Source organism: Phasianus colchicus, chromosome 2 (genome assembly GCF_987193195.1).
Source record: "Phasianus colchicus chromosome 2, bPhaCol1.hap1.1, whole genome shotgun sequence".
Lineage (NCBI taxonomy): Eukaryota > Metazoa > Chordata > Aves > Galliformes > Phasianidae > Phasianus > Phasianus colchicus.
The window spans coordinates 33,144,945-33,162,501 of record NC_143437.1 but is presented as its reverse complement, the minus strand read 5'-3'; positions in this window follow the sequence as shown (position 1 = coordinate 33,162,501).

The window sequence follows — 17,557 nt, the reverse complement described above, 5'->3', positions numbered from 1 at the left end:
TAAAAATATGGCCAAATATTGAAGGACATATTAAAGTAGTTGTAGGAATGATGTCGTTTTTTCGGTGCAGTTGCTAAGCATTTTGCATCAGCTCCTTTCCTTTTCCCTCCTTGTCCAGTAAACTCCAGCAGGGACCATAGTGATACCTAGGCAAATCTTTCTGTTCCCAGCACCTTTGGGCAGATGTAGCTGGGTACACAGCTCTGGGGGTGATCTGCGAGAAGTGAGTCTGTCTTTTTTTTCCTCTTCAGTGAGAAGAGGCTCGTCAGTGAGAGGTGGAGTGGAAAGCCATAAAGCCTGATATATAGAAGCTAAATGGCACAGCTGTGACTGAATACCTAGGAAAGAGGTCTATCAGGTAGATCGGTGCTATTTCTATAGTATGTTTTGTGCATATTTGTTTTGCTTATCTTCTGTCTCAGTGTGGGTATGGCCTCTCCTGCAGACACTGCAGCTATATTACTAATATTTCATTCAGGAGAGAGAGTGAAAAAGCAGCACAGAGAACAAAGAAAAAATCAAGTGAAGAACTATTGTGTAACGGGTGAAGGAATTTAAAGAAAAATACAATAAATACAATTTATAGCCTGCTTGTATAGCCCTATAAGGCTAGCTTATAAGGAATGCTTTTTTGTCTTCTATTCTAAAATTAAGCAGAAACACTGTTTAAACTAGACAGACCTATTCAGACTTTGAATAAATCTTAAACGATCCACATAAGTAGAAGAGAAATGATGAAAAAGTGTTTTATTCTGAGGTTACAAATTTAACCCTCAAAGAAAGATCATTCAGAATGCCTGGATTTGAAGATGTTTATTTGGAAATTTATTATAATATATTGGTGGTTGGACAAGTTGAGTGAAAGAAAATAAGAAACCCCAATGTAAGTACATTAGCTAGTCCTGAGATTAAATGACAGAGTAACCATTTCTGAAAAATAAAGAATGTCCAGTTATATTTCCTTTATATTACATATTGTTATAGCTTGAATGAAATGTCTCAGCTTTAAATCAGCTATTATTGTGCAGAACTGATGAATAGTAAAGACCAGGCTTATATTTTAAAAAGGCGCTAGTAATGATTTTGGGATTTACAGAGCATGACCCTGTCCTTCCTCTAGTACATAGTAAATTGCTTGAAATTGTAAGGAAAAAGTAGTCTAATAAAACACTTAGAATATGAAATAATATATATAAACAAAAGTGGTTTATATATATATAAGGGAAAATAAAATTTGTCTAATGTGCTGCAGTTCTAACTGTTATTTAGAAATAAGGCACTACTTCATTTTTGAAGTCCTTTAGAAAGCCCTCTTGTATTAGAAGGAGAAATAGTGTTGTGAAGAAGTTAACAGAAAGAAGTATCAGAGCCTGAAGTTCAGAAACATTGTGTTAGCTCCAAAATTTACTCTAAAATCTCCTGTACTTTCTGGACTACCATAAGCCAGGTGATGTCCTGTTTTGCTGTCTAACCAGGGAAAAAATGCCATTTTGTTTATAGAAGATATTCATAACTGTAACACAGATGAAATTACTGGTATCTTAACTTGATCAACTAAGAGGTTGGAGAGGAAGATGTTTTCTTCAGGATTTTGTGGATAGTGCTCTTCCTAGTGCTCTAGTGGCTGAGGAGTGTTAAAAGACTATTTCCTGCTGATTTAGGCTTCTACAGTCTTATTCTTCAGCAGCTGCTGGAGGCTGTGTATGGCTAGCCCATGATGTATGCAATAACTTGACCTACCTCAGATTCATATGACTGTAGGAATGTAGAATAATGGACTGGAAAAATGAAACCTAATTCAGTTTCTTATTACAGTCATGTATCCTTCCCAGCATCAGATAAAATTGTTTCTTCCATCCTGGCAGATGATTTTATTTTATTTTGTTTTATTGATTAAGAACACCTTCCCATATACACATCTTTACAGGGATAGAAATCCTTTTGTTATCAACCTGCACACAAATCACACTAATGCTTTCTTCAGCTTACTGTAGGATATTGCATTATTATTATTATTATTATTTTGCTTTCTCTTCCTGATCTCTCGAATGTACAGGATGCCCTAGAGGTTTGCTCTTCTGAGATACTCCTCTGCTCACTAGACCCTGAGCACCTGAGCACACTCTACCTTTAAACTGTGCCCTGCGTCAATCTGGTCTAATGGTGTTTCATACTAGATCAAGAAACCTGCAAGCTGAAGTAAAAACTGTTTGGTCAGTACAAAGCCAGCTCATGTTTTTCAACAAATTCTGAAGTCAATATTTTCATTTTCAATTTCTGGCTACACACTTGAGTTCCAGACCCAGCCTGGAGAAGTGGAGGCCGAGAGGCAGCCTCATTGCTCCCTGCAGCTCACTGATGAAAGGAAGTAGAGGGAGGTACAGGGCTCTGCTCCCTACTGGTCGCTAATGACAGGATGACAGGAACTGCACAAAGCAAGTTCACAAGGAGAGGTTCAGACTGGACATTAGGAAAAATTTCTTTGTGTGAGAGCAGTCAAATACTGCAACAGGCTTTCTAGAGAAGTGTTTGGATGATCAGTGTTTAAGACACATTTGGATGGTACCCCCGGTAATACTCTTCAACTTTTAGTTAGCCTTGAATAGGTCAGGCAGTTGGACTTGGTAACCTTTGTAGGTTCTTTCCACCTGAGCTATTCTATTTCTGGTGTCTGAGTTAAGATCTGGTGCTGAGTTAAGATCTGAAAAGTATTCCCATAGTGGCAGAATGTTTTTGTCTTAAGTGATTCACTTTGCAAAAAGAAAGATCTGTTATCAAGGAGCCACCCACAAATATCTTCATGACGGAACAAGGTCCATATCCTGCAGTGAAAAATGGCAGTGTTGGGCAGTGAAAAACGGCAGATGGATGCCAAAAGACTTGCCCATGATACCCGCTTGCTCAGTTAGCATGTGCTTTGATTTATTTGACAAAAGTACAGTCAAATGCTTATGCCAGATCTATAGCGTGTTTGTATGTTAGGGGCACATCCAAAGAAAGGAACTAATACTGTAGCCTTGTGGAAAGAAACGGCCTTTTGTTTAGCCAATAGAAAGTTGGGTGTTTCAAGGCAGAGGAATTTGGATTTCTTATTTGGATCTGTGCTACTGCAGATCCAGAGATGGATGTGAATTTTTCCTGTCAGATCTTATGCTGTCCGTGGCTTTTTCATTTTCTCTTTAGATAATTATTCTGTCAGTCTGTTTCTGCCTTTGCTATCTTTTCCTGTCATTGTAGTAATAATGGGCTATTGTAAATGTGACACTTATGTTTTCTACTGGAGAGCACTGTGCCTTTAAGCTCTGAGAGCTGGGGTATTTTCTTCTATGGATTGGTGCATTAATGGTGTTCCTTGCATGCTATTCAAGCTGTGTACTTGATCACTGAAATTATTTTATGGTCCTTCTCTTCTCGCTCTGGGAAAACTGTAACAGATTGTCTTGCAAATGTGTCCTCATGTGAGCATGTAGATTTATGTGCACACATACACACTGGCAATAACATAAGCTTCTTCCAAATGTTACTGTGAGTAAAACTTTATCCAGCTGCACACTCACAAGCTAGAAACAGAGCTCTCGAATATAGCTTTCATTTGTCCAAATCCTCTTGGAGTGTTTCTGCAGAATTTTTAAGCCAACATTTGCAAACCGCAGATTTTTTCACAAGGAATTAGATTCAGAGTTTACTTGCCCATTGTTTCATAATTACAAGTTATATCTGGTGGTTTGAAAAACATGCCTTATTCACAGAGCCTAGCTATTGCGTGTGAAGTTTTGTAAGGTTATAATTGAGGACATGTTTAGTTTTCAAGCAGAAGAAAATCACAGGTAGTTGAGAGATTGCAATTCTACCTATCTAACTCTGCTTAAATTGGTTACTTGAATTTGTAGTAATTTCTATCTTGCCAAATAATACATGGAGAAAGTTGCAAACTGACTGACAGTATCAACAAATTTCTTCCATATACCCACAAGCATTATTTCTGAGTTTAACCAACGCTAATTTATGCTTACTCTGTGTTTGTCAAACTAGAAGAAAAGAGAGGAAGGAAGAGATGTATGAAAACTATTTTACAGTACAGTTTGGGGTTCTGCTGACAGGTAGTAAAGTCATTACTTCTGTGCAACATGGTGTGCACAGAGAAGCAGTCATCTTTGTGTTATTTCATAGGCTGTCCCATTGTTTGGCACTATAGATAGGAATGACACAGACAACTTTGGAGGCTCTATCCTCTGGTTCTGTAATACACTTCTGTTTGCAGAGCTCAAAGCCCTTTGAAGCTGAAGGGCATCAGTATCATTAACCTGAGGTATAGCAGAAGTGCTGAGGAACAAATATACCCATCCTTTAAAGGTCTCTTTGCCCACTTATTCAGTGAAACAAGCAGAATCTTGCAAAGAAATGTTAGTCTCCAATTCCACAAAACAGAATGGTTTAAGTGCTGTGGCTGATATAGAAATTGCAAGACCTGCAGTAAAGTTCTTTTTAGCTTACAAGTGGGAACGAACTAGCAGAGGATTCCATTTATTGTGTCTATCCCCTTGTGCTACTTTTCTAGGTGTGTAACAATGGAAAAGAGTACTGAAATCCCTGCCTGCCATCTCTGTTTGGATGGTGCAAATCTAGGTGCTGTACTTCCAACGTGTTTTGTCTGTATTCTTAGACAGTGTGGTAGACAGCCACCTGGCTTATACATTGTCTTATGTCTACCAGGAAGCTGAGGTGATATAGTTTATTCTCCTTGGAATGTCAGCCTTCTGGAGAACAAGACAGTCTTGATTCAAGTCAAGTGAATTTGTAATGGATTGTAGTCAGAGTCTTCCTTCCTGCAAAGCAAAGCATATTTGTCAGAAAGGCTGTAATAGCTGGCAAACAAGTATCCTTTGATGAATGATATTGATTTTCACAAATATCCTGAAAATTCATCTCTGAGTTATGTTCTATTGCAAACCCATAGTGTAGGCTTTTCTAGTTAGCAGCTTAGCGTGCTTACAAGACTGGTTAAGATGAAGAATTCCCTTTTAAAAGATGGATACAAATAATCTGAAAAACTCATCAGCAATGCTTAAAATATCTGTAAACAGCACACTGAAATTTTCCATACTTAATAAGTGGTAATTAGCCTCCACTAGTACCTTAGACATCTGATTTATTTAATTTGTTTATATGCACATTGTATTTAATTATGGGTTCAGTGTAAAAAACAATGATTGAAACATTTACCAATCATGTTAATCTTCGTTAACCATTTGTAATTGTGATTCCTCTGCGAATTCTGGTTTTAGATTCTATTGTTGCAGTGTTGTTGATAACTGTGGTAAGGTACAATTGTAAAGGTTAGCAGGCATGTATTAGGAAAACAAAGCGTTGGTGACTGCTGTGGCTTATCAATGAATTATTATTGGTCCAAGTTTAACTACCTGAAAAGTTGGGTATATCTGTGGGCTCTAATTCCCACTTGCTCTTGGGTTTGCCTCACTTACTGATATTTATCTAAATGAATTCTGTAAAGGAATCCCAAGAATTAATAAATTGGTATTTTTTAACATTGAAAAAGCAATAATAAAATTCCATTCCAAATAGGTATGATTATTTTCCCCCTCCATTTACTGTCATTTCTAAGGCAGTTTCCCCCTTTAAAAACTGCAGCTGAATCTCTTTGGTACTTGATGATTATAGGCAAGGTATATGTTTTAATCTCTCTCTCTTTTTTAAAAAATCCTTTTTATCTTCTTTTTTTCCTCTCTTTAAAAAATACATCCCAGCTGTGTAGCAACTGAACATTTTCTTTCAATCTGTTCCAATGAGGTAGTTAAGATTTCAGAGATTATTTGCTCTGGAGTGCTTTATACCTCCATTTCTTTCTCAATAAGTGAAATCAGTGAACAGGTGGTATGAGCTAAAAAGACTATCATTTCAGAACTTTTTCTCTGAGATCTTAGTTTGAGATTATAAAAATATAATGTTTCTATTGCCTAAAGTAAACATTTCAGCTTGCCTAATCCACTTTCAAAAAAAAAAAAAAGTTAGGAGGAATTATATTAGTTTTCCTTGGTGCAGTTTTTTTTTTTTTAAATAAGCAATTACAATGAACTACTACTCTATATGCCTTCAATATCTCACTGAGCATGGGTAAAAGATGCTGACATTATGCCTTTTCCTAGTGTGATGAAGGATTCGTCCTGCAAATCTTATTTACTCTGGTTTACGCACTGACTGAAAACTTCATTTACCCAATGAAGCTTCCATACATTAAGAAGTGACACTATTGCTATTGCATGTTTGACTTGTTTTTAAAAGGAAATGGAAGGGGTTTAAGACCATGCGACTCCTTTTCAAAAGGTTAGCATGCAGGGCAGAGATGGTATTAGGTATGTTACTGTGGAGCAGAGCAATAAGAGGCCCCTTTGTGTAGTTTGAATTTGTTTCTGAGGTCAACTTCACAGCAAAACAACAAAAATAATTAATGAGCCTAGGAGGAATATTTTGGATGATGAAATCAGATTAGTGACTATGTGATGAGCCGGTCTATAAGTGCAAAGGAAGCTGATGACAATCTCTGGACTGTATTACTTGCTGATTTGTAGTACCGTAATTCTGATGTTATGGGAACAATAGTGGCATATGAAGCTGAAGATACGGTCCTGACAATATCTAGTAGTCTAAACAGCACAGAGGAGGCAATTTTAGTTATGTTAAGGAGCATCAGTGGAAATAACAAGACCCAATGGGAAAAAAAAAACAGCACACAGCTGTGAAATAAAACACCATTACTTAATGCACAGGGGGATTGAGACAAGGTCTCACAGGCAGATAGTAATTCTTGTATTTGTTAAGTTTAATGTTTATTTTTGTGAGCTTAATGTTGTTTTTATGTAGGGTTTTGCTTTTCAATGTTTATAAATAGCAAAACAGATATTTTGTCCATTGTTTCAGAGATGGTAGCAGGGACAGCAATCTGTGAGGACCTAGTGGGGCTGAGCAGGAAGAAAGGCAGGCTCTGCAAATCTGTGTGTGAAATGTAGGCATGAAGGCTAAGCAACTGCAGGAGGCAAAGCTCACTGCCTCCTGGCTCAGGAAAAGTCTGCATTTCATTACTGGTTCTGCTTGATTGGACTGAATCACTTCCAGAACATACATGAAAAAAAAAAAAAATAGTATTCTTAGGTGAGTCCCATGTGGGGCTGGCAGCACCCCTTGGCCTTGACAAAGCCAGTGACTTGATGTCTCTCAGCAAGGGCAATGACTGACAAGAGAGCATTGGGTCTCATTTCAGAAAAGGGAAGTGCTCCTAAGATTTTAAAACAGTTGAAATGTGTCTTTTATCTCACAACCAAAAGCAGTTTTGTGCTGCTGTGTGTCAGGCATTCTTAATGATCAGCAAGCAGTATCACCATGCCTAGACCTAATTATTTTCTCAACTTTCTCAATCACGTTCCTTCCTCATTGCGGTGTTTCTCTGTGATGCCAGGAGAGATTCAGCTAGGGGAGATTCTGAGAGTCAAATGGATGAGACTGGATGTTAGGAAATACTATTTCTCTGAAACTGTGCTCAGGTGCTGAAATGGACTGCCTTGGGAGGTGGTGGAGTCACAGACCTTGGAGATGTTCAAGGAGCATTTGGATGTTGTGTTGAGGGACATGGGTTAGTGAGAACTATTCGTCATAGGTGGACAGTTGGACTGGATGATCTTGTAGGTCTTTTCTAATCTTGGTGATTTTATAATGTTTTTAAGGAGTAGGATGGTGTCTCAAAAGAAGCAGTAGAAATCTCAGAAGCCAACAGATAAACCTATTGCAGAGGACAGTGATACTTTGGGGGATGGTCTAATAGCTCTTTTCTGTATCTCTTTCTGAGTTTCTGTGAGTCTATGTAACTTTCTACCAATCTTTTGGTAATTTTCTCTGCAGTTCTGCAAAAGTGACACCTGAGCTAGATATTCTAAAATAGAAAATATAAATGCCAAGTCGGAAGAAGGAAATTTTGGCTCAAAGGTTGGATTTTTATGAAAACTGTATGAAAGATTCTTCTTCCTCTCCTGGCAATGAACACTGATTTCATGTATTGTTGGTACATTCTTTGTTGGTCTTCAATTTTTGGGTGAGTGAGCAGAATTTGGCAATTAGACTTTCTCAGAAAAGAAAAAGAATAAAGAATTTCATGAGAGAAAAGGAAAGAAATAAAAAAAATAAATACATTTGAAACATGACATGAAGCCCTGGAGGAGTTTTTCTTGTGTTAGAATTGTTTGATGTGATTGATATTTGCCTGGATATATATATGTATTTGTCACATTTACTAAGTGTGCAAGGATGGAGTTACAAAATCCCAAATTCATCTGGAACCAAAACTACTAACAGTCTTAGAGGGCAGAAAGACTCATGTAACCACTGATAGCAAAAGGAGAGTACGCTTGCTGCCAGTTGTAATAGACATGAAAAAGAAATTTTTTTGGTGAGAAGATTTACTGTCAGGCCTCTCAGATTTCCGAGCTTCTTCCAAGTGGAAGAGCATGTGGAATGTGCATAACCTGGGGGTGCTGGTAAATGATGCCTTGGCAAATGGAATGCAGAACAGCACCTTTGGGATAAGAATGTGCAAATAAATGCTACTGAAGTATCCATGTATTGTACTTTGCCTATTTTTAAAATCTCATAGCTTTCTTAACCAGGCTAATGGGAATAAGTTTGTTATTTTTTGAGAAGGTTATATTACTTGTATTTTGAATGTTACTTGTTATTTGTGGCATTAACTTACCTAAAGTGACTTAGAAACCTTTGCATGAACAAAACTGTTGTGATAGGTCACACTGCAGAAGTACTGAATCTTTTTTGCTATTATTAATAATTTCATTATTTGTTATGCTTTCATTTGAAATGTTGCAGCATTTTTTCTAGAAAGGCTGATGTTTTCGTTCGGTACCCATTATATAGAACCTAATACTTGGATTAAGTGTTTCATGGTACTGCAGTCTACATTTTCATATACAGAACAAAACCCTCGTGTGTTTTTTAGCCACTCAATACAGCTGCTTCCTGAGGCAGTGCAGACAAGAAATATATGGTGGATTGAAAATATGAACAGTCAGGATTTAAAGATTTTGGAGAGTGAAATTTGGATATTTACAACGCCTACAAAGAAAGACTAGAAAGCGTTTGTAAAGTGTGTATATAGTCAGAATTGTGAACAACTAAAATGGCAAAAGACAAAATTAAAATGCAACAGAGCATCAGCTCCAGCAAAACTCACTGTTAAGTTTAAAATATATCTTGGGAATAAGGGTAAGTTTTAAAATCTCCGAATGAAGGATAAATAGCAGGATCAAACATTAATTCAGTGGAACCACTAATAAGAAAGCATGTTCCTATCATCATCAGGCCTCTTTTTCTAACAGTCATTTGGATTCTCCCTACCTGGTAGTTAGATGTCTACTTTAAGCTTATTGTTTAGGTACTCTCTAAGCTTATTGAATGATGGATTTTTCTTAGAGAGCGATTACTCTGTATTAGGATGAATCTCAAAGAAGAAATTGCCAGGGAGGTTTGCACTCAGCCAAACATTATGCTGTTTGTTTAATTAAAAAAAATAAACACTGAAAAGGTATTTATGTTCTATTATTACTATTATACATGCAACTGTAGCTGTTTTTATTTTTTGTCTGGATAAGGATGCGGCTGGTGAGATATGCTGGTCTGAGGTGATTTTTCGTTTATTGCAGCACAAGCCATTTTTCATTGTGGTGACTTTGTCTACCCTTGAATAGCTGGCAGGCAGATGACTTGGGCATAACAGCATTTGACTCACAGAAGATGGAAGATTTAGTACTGACTACAGTGTTCTTGCCAAATTCTGGCATCCTGTTAATTGGCTCAGTATCAAAATATTTTCTTGCTTTCTTGGATTAAAAAAAAGGGGGGAGCAAAAAAGGAGGAGGGATAAACGAATAAACTAGGAAATAGCCCTTCGATTTTTTTTTTCCACTAAGCAGAGTACACAAGGAAGTAAATCTAAGTCTTAAATGATTTCTTTTATCAGACAGGCCATATCAAGATCAGATATTGATTACAGCTTGCCTTTTTGTGCTCTGATGCTTTTTATTGACTTTTCTCTTCAGTGCCCTGTGATGCAGTACCAAAGTGATTGGATCAGTATATTTTCCCTTTGGGATTACACAAGAAATCTTGGATGTCTAACAGATGCATGTATTAGGCCTCCAAATATTCAGCGTGCACATAAAATGAACAAGAAGTACATCATTCTTTAAAGGCAAAGAAGAAAACCACTCTGAAGTACATTCCTTTTTTTTTTTTTTCTCTTATAATGTCTGCAGATCTGTACCGAGATGTCTCTTTAAGGCAGGCTATTCCTCAGAATAGAAATACAGTAGAATGTCTGAATGTCCATGGGCTATCTGCTGATCTGTTCAGTGCTTTGTTTAGTGATGAGTTTTGCTGGTGTTACCTTTATTTATTCTTTGCTCCCTTAGTTTGGTAGAGAAATATCTCTGGCCTGAAATTCATTGACATTTGAGCTGTGTTACTCTGACAGAGGAGGAGGTTTCACTTTCATGTCCTTGTGTGCTTGTCTCCAAGGACAATAGCTGAGACCTTCTGAACACCTGAAGTTATGTGCTAGTTGATGTTGGATTTACCCAGGACCTTAGGGATATTTCTCCTGTGCCACTGTTTACCACCAAGAAGCTGTTCTTGTAGGTAATCAAGCCTGAAGAGATTTCACAGCCAGAGGTACAGCTTTTTTTCTGTTAGTAGCTAGAGACACATTAGCACAGCATAATGTTTTGTCAAGAATGAGGTGGGAGGAGGAGTGGGTGGTGAACGGCTGCACAGTGCAAACTGGAATCTTGGGGCAGAAAATTTAATGTTTCCAGGTCAATAAGCACTCAGATCTCCTTCGGTACAAAGTAACACTTGCCTCGTTTAGTCTTAAGTTACTTATACATCTTCTCTGATTTCAGTATGTTTTAATACTTTTTCCTCAGAGTCTCTGTGAGATAGGTGAGCACTGACTTATAGAAAAAGGGCAGGGAGGGAAATCTAGCTAATTGATGAAACATTTTCTTCCTATGTGTGAAAAAAGAAAAAATTCAGATTAGAAGAGCATTGTTTTAAGCACTGTGTTTTCTTCTTTTCCCAATTCAAGTAACTTTTATAAACCCTATGTCTTTCCACATGATGGTAGAACAGGACCAAAGAAGAATAGTGGTAATGGATACTTGAGCTGCACACAGGTACTTCTCCAAATGTCCCTCCCTGAACCTGTGGTTTCACGTACTCTGTTTCCTATGAGTACACAGCTGTATTGACAAGTATTTGGACTACATTACTTACAATGCAAAGGCTTAAAATACTACATCACTTAACTTATACAGCTCACATGCATATCACTAAGGCAGACTTCTTTGTAGATGTGATCAGGAGACAAATCCTATTTGCTTGAACAGGGAATTAAGTGGTAAAAGGAGTGAAAGCATCCAAGTGGCTGTCTGCTACTTGTTTAAGGTGGGATTTACCTTTGGAAACTCATACTGATGAGTAGTAAAATCAAAATGTGGTATGAGATCCTGTTGTGCTGCCCCAGTGTTATGACAGGAGATTTTGGATTCTTGGAGTTTTTTCAGAAAACAACTTACTTCTCTTAGCAGACAGGTGGAAAAAGCATCTTTGCAAAGCTCATTGCATGCTGTGTGGAAAGAAAACACAACAGCAGCCAAAAGACCAGTCCTATTGTAAGACTGCCTTCTGCCCTGCTGGATGTTATGGCAGCAGAGCAGCCTGTGCTTGTCAGTAATGAGGCTGCAGCAGGAGGGTTGGGGGCAGCTTCCTACTGCCCCTCTGGGGCTGGCATTGACCCTTCCTCCGCATTCACTGAGACATCAGGTGGTAATTGCTTCTCACTGTGTTGCCCAATGAGAGCAGAAAATCACTAAACACAAGCAGAATAAGCAATGTGAAATGTTATTATTTCTCTCCTTTTCAGAATGCCCCAAGCGGTGTGGACTGGAAATCATTTAGCTCTTCACCCAGCAAAACATCTAAGTGTGCATTTAACTATAAGCAAGTAAATAATCCCTCTGGAGTCACTTAAGGGGTACTGTGACTAAATGCTGTGTTGAATCTGGGCCTGAGCTTGCAGCTGGCTGGAAAGTCTTGTGCAGGGAGCCCGCATACAGGACTGGCAACAACAGTCACAGAACCTGCAGCCCGTATGTGCTGCTTGGGCCCCTAAAAGTGCTAATCCTTTCAGCATTTCTTAATTCTAAGTATTTTAATCACATAGCTAGCAATTTGGAAGCCCATATTAAAATCACTGATGTAGAAATACAGTGGAAAGCATAAAGTTGTTATTTTTCCTCCTGCTTGCTTATTCCCACTGCAAAATGAGTTATCTTCATTGCCACACAAGGTCCCATACGTCTCTCTGGAGTTGGTTTTCCAATCTGTGGAAGGTGTAGGTTCAGCATGCCTCCTATTTTCTTGGTCAGCAGCACATCAGGCTCAGGCTGTGGTCCCAAGAATGTCCATCCCTAAGTTGCAAGTGTGAAAGAGAGAGCCTGTTATCCTGAGCAGGGGCAGTCAAGTGCTTCTCCTGCCCTCTGCTTCTAGAGAAATCTCTTCCTGTCTGCCCCTCAAACTGTCACAAGCAGGTTCCTGAGCAATTAATTCATTAATAACAAATGAATTTGTCTGTTTAAAAGAGTTATATGCTACTGTAAAGGAGGAGGAGGGAACTGTTAACAACAACAAAGGACAAGTTCGATACAATGGGGTTATCTGTTGTCTTTTTTCATATACATTATTCTACAGTAATTATAAACTTGGCACAGATGATCTTTATAGACTACTATTTATCGAACATTGTGCTTTTGAAACAGGTTTCAGTGTGTATTTTATTAATGTTATTACGAGGATTATAGACTAGAATGCATTTTTCTCACAGACACAAAGTTCTGACTTCCTTGCTTTTTGTTTTAACCCTTTACTTCTGCTACTTTTTGTCCTTTCAGTGAAGCAGAACTTTTTTTTAAAATTAAACTTTGTAAAAACATTTTTGTCAAAAATGAGATAAAACTTCAGAATACATTGTTTTTAAGAACAATTCAAAATGAAAATACGTTGCCCAGGTCCAGCTTCAGTTATGTACAATAATGTTTTACGAGCCAGATCAGATATATGAGACCTCAACAAAGAACTGTTAAGGATAATAAGGGACAAAAAGAGCTTTTTAGGTACTAGCAGTTCCCTTGAAGTAGACTACTATGCCTAGCAAATGGAAAAATGATGAGAAAAAACATATGCAGTGCTTGTTTTTCAAGGGAGGAGGGAGAGGAATCATATGGATGGCAAAATCAGTAAGGAGTTGTAAAATTCAGAGTACAAATCCCAGCTCCTCTAAGTATTTTGCACTTTAAAGTGCTAATTCACTCTGGTGGTCTGATCTGAGGAAGGGTGATTTCAGCTTGGATCTTAGAAAGGTATTGGAGATATCTGGTCATGGGAGTGCAGCCAGTGTGTGAAAAGGAAGATTCTCAAAGTTTGCTCCTGGTCAAATGAAACATTCCGTTAAAAAAACAAAACAAAACAGGAAAGACTAAGGCCCTTGAGAAGATGGTTAGGTCATTACCATTGGGCAACCTTTTACAAACCTGCTGGTGTTTTTTCTGACTTGTAATACACTTCTTTCTGTATACTTACAGGTTGGTTGCTGGTCCTGTTCTTCCTCCTCCTTTTTCTCTTCCATTTAATCAGCCAGAGTTTAGATCACCACTCTGATTGTATTGATTCTAAGAACGGATTTCACCAGGATCTAAAAAAAGCACAAACTACTCCCTTATTTTTTTGACTGATGCTTTCTTATATGCTACATGACAAAGTGATAGATGTACTTAGTTAACTTTCTGCAAAATCATTAATGCCACCCTTACTGGTTGGCTACCCAGGTATTGGCTAAAAAGCTGTCATGTATTTGTTACCTAAGAGACTGCAATACTATATAAGCAGCCCGTTAATTTTCTTCTGGGGTTGGTACTATGGTTCTGTTATGAAATGCATAGCCAAGAGAAGAAAACTAGCATCCATTCATACATACTCAGTAGCACTTCAGGCTTTTCCTCTTTTAGCCTCAGATTAAAGCTGCACATTGACAAAAGTACAGTTGGAAAAGCTGAACTAACTGGTAAAGAAAAGATTTTTTTTTTTTTCTTCAGGTTGATTAGGGCCTTTAGCGAAATGATGCATAACTATTTCCTACCCCCCTATTCTTCTTGACCCCTCATTAAAGGGCCTGAAGTCAATTGACTGGCTGTATGAGTGAGTACTCAGCAAAAGGAGACTCTCTGGTCTGATCCTTGATGTGTCTACAGAATTTCACTTTCACCCCTTCAATTTCCATTGCATTCTGGCAGTTGACAAGCACTCACTTTAATGTTCAGTCAAAGCATGTCATCCCCAGGTGATACGGAGCCCAGCTCAGTTTAAAACCTTGAGTTGTAGAGTCCACCACCAGCCTCCACAGATTTATCATTGTGATGTCTCTTTACTCATCTGAATTTTGTCTTGTTAGATTGCAAAGGCTTTGTTACATTGCAAAGTGCTGTGTTTCCCTGTGAAGATCTTTATATACAGATTAAGATAATCTTTCATTTTCTTCTTAATACATTAAACATTTAGAGTTCTCTAAGCTTTTCTTTATAACACATTTTCTACAATTTTCAAAATACATTAATGAATCCTTTTTTTTGTTCTCATTTTTTCAACATAATTTTAGTAGTATAGAAAATAAAATGGTAACAGCCCATAAAATACCTGAGCAAAAGCATTAAAGCATTATCTGCTCCCCACTTCTCTTTAGCTCCCACCTGTTGATGCAGTTAAGCCAGTAGACTGGTTTCATTGCAGGGGAAGCTTGTTTACTCCAGTACCTAAAATTGTTCCTGAACTTGGCATACACAAGGACATCTATTTTGTATCTTAGAAATTGTATCCAATTCCAAACTATTTTTCTGTTCTTGTGTTCATTTATTTTACTCAGTGTTGTTATCTTACAATTTTTTATTGCATTTGCTTTTCTACTTTACTATCTGATGCGAAAGGGGTGATTTTAGAGTTTTAGCTGTTTAGGCAACAAAGAGCAACTCAGTCTACTGCTGATCTGGACAACATCCTGCGAAAATCACCCATTTCATGAGGATTCCTCAGTGACAACTTCTTGAGTGCTATGACAACTATGGACTTTTTAATCTGTGCAAAATTTAAGCCATTGATATTGTTTAATGAAGTAAAAAGTTTTGTGGTTTGGCTTGAGCAAACATTTACATGGTGTCTCTCAAGTTCTGAGGAAGAGAGAACACTCCAAAATATGGACACTCTTCCTGACTGTGCCATAAACCATGCATGTGAGAGATGTTACGTGACAACTGTCTCTACTCTGCACAAGATTTAACTGAAGTTTGAAACAGCAGCACTTTGAGTCAATTAACTTGGAGTTAATTAGCTCAGCAACAAGTACTGCTATTAAACCTGTCCAAGACCCTCAAAAATAACTTGAGATAATCTATGACCAAGGCTGTTGCTTAAGGCAGTATGTCAGAATGTACTGGGGGTAGGTGATTTAATTTGAGTTTATGCGTGTTTCCAGGGGATCCAGTCAGAGCACTGAAGAGTAGCATATGCTATAATTGAATGTAATTGAGGGTATCCATGTAGGGGATGTAACTCTCAGAGCTAAGTTTCACCTGAAAAGCCCTTGAGGTATATCAAATTCTTTCTTTCCCTGTCTTGAGCAAACAACCAAAAAACAAAAACAAAACCCCCAAAACAAACAAACAAAAAAACCCCACCACCCCCATACCCCCAAACCAACTTCACTCAAGTACTTCATTATTCATGGAAGCAGATGACACACAGTTGCATATTCTTAACTCTCTGTGCATGCTTAATTACCACATTCTCCTGTGTGTATATGGAGATGCTTAAACACAGATTTTCAGCTCTTTTGAAAAGAGCCAATTGTAGGTAACCACTGAAGACTGGTTGACAACACCTTGATGATTGCATCAAGACAAACAGATTCTGTCCTGATACCTGCAGGTGTATATTCCCTATGTTACATTCTTGTTGTTGAACATCTTACCAGCATTTCTTGAGTAAGTTTTGGTTTGTTATGTCTGGTGCACAGTTAGACATAGAACACATGTTAGCTAGGTGGTGGGGAGGTATTTTTTCTCAACATTCATAACTACATTTACACTTTTTTTTTTTTTTACTTTTTTTGGTGAAAGTGGTCTGAAAATTTATGTGAGAAATGATTTTGTATGCAAAAATTGTACTTTTTTTTTTTCCTTATAATTTGGATGCTAGTTTTGCTAGTTTCTGTGGCTTTGGTAGATGTCTTCATCCTGACTCCTGATTTCTTGGAGGAATTTGAAGTATTGTTTTGCATAAGACCATGTCCAAAGCAAGTTTTTTTGTTTACATTCTGTGCCTAACCAGTGTGCACTTGGGGTGGCTGATCCAGCACCTTTTTCTGGAATGAATGGTAACGTTGGTTACCACTCTTGTGAATAGAGAATGCTTGCAACTCTCATGGAAGAGATCCTGTTTTCATTTGAGTGGTACAGGGGCAGGATAGACACTTTTGTGCAGGATAGACGCTAGCCTTGTTTCTCATGATTCCATCACTTTCTCTTATATAGTATTTTTTAGTAATTCATAAAATCAGGTCAATTCCTGCAGGTGAAAAGTACAGATGGAACAATTAGCATTAAACATTAACATCTGAAGTTTTGAGATGATAGTTTACATTGTGTCCTGGACACTCATTTTTCTTTCTGTATCTTGGTTCTTTCTCCTCTTTTCCTCCTCTTTTGTGTTGCTACCTTCTACCTTCTAGTATTTCTCTACTGAGGTACCTGTGTTCTCAGCCTCTGGCAGCTTCTGAATGTTAGTAGTTCAAAGGAACTGAAAATCCTTAATTTTACTCCACCAGGTCTCGCATCGTTTCTGACATCTGACAAACACAGTGAGAGCAAAGAGCATTGAACATTAATGAGGATGTGAACATACTGTAGCTTTCAGAGAACAATATTGACTTTGATTAAAAAAAAACCAACAAAAAACAATAACAAAAAAACATTTTTTTTGTAAATGCAAAGTATAGGGGTGCCTCACATGACAGATGCAGTAAATTACTGTACTGCATCGCTAGCAAGCCTTTGTTCTGTTTTTCCTTTGTTTCTTCCTTCTATTCCTTAAAGACTGTACAGATTCAACCATTTATATGATATGTAGCATAATAGTATAATAATTCTAAGACCTGTGTGATGAGGCAAGTGTAATCACAGTGTTTCTTATTCTACACCATTTTTTCCCATTGCCCTTAGAAGTAATCCTGTAGTATGCTGACAGCTTTCACACAAGTTTCTCAGTGGTATGTCTCCTGCCGGTGCTAGAGTTTGTCTTTGAAACAAGTTTTTGTTGCTACTTCGTATCATGTCTTGTCTTTCCACCTATGTGAATGATAACTGGTAAATCAAGGATG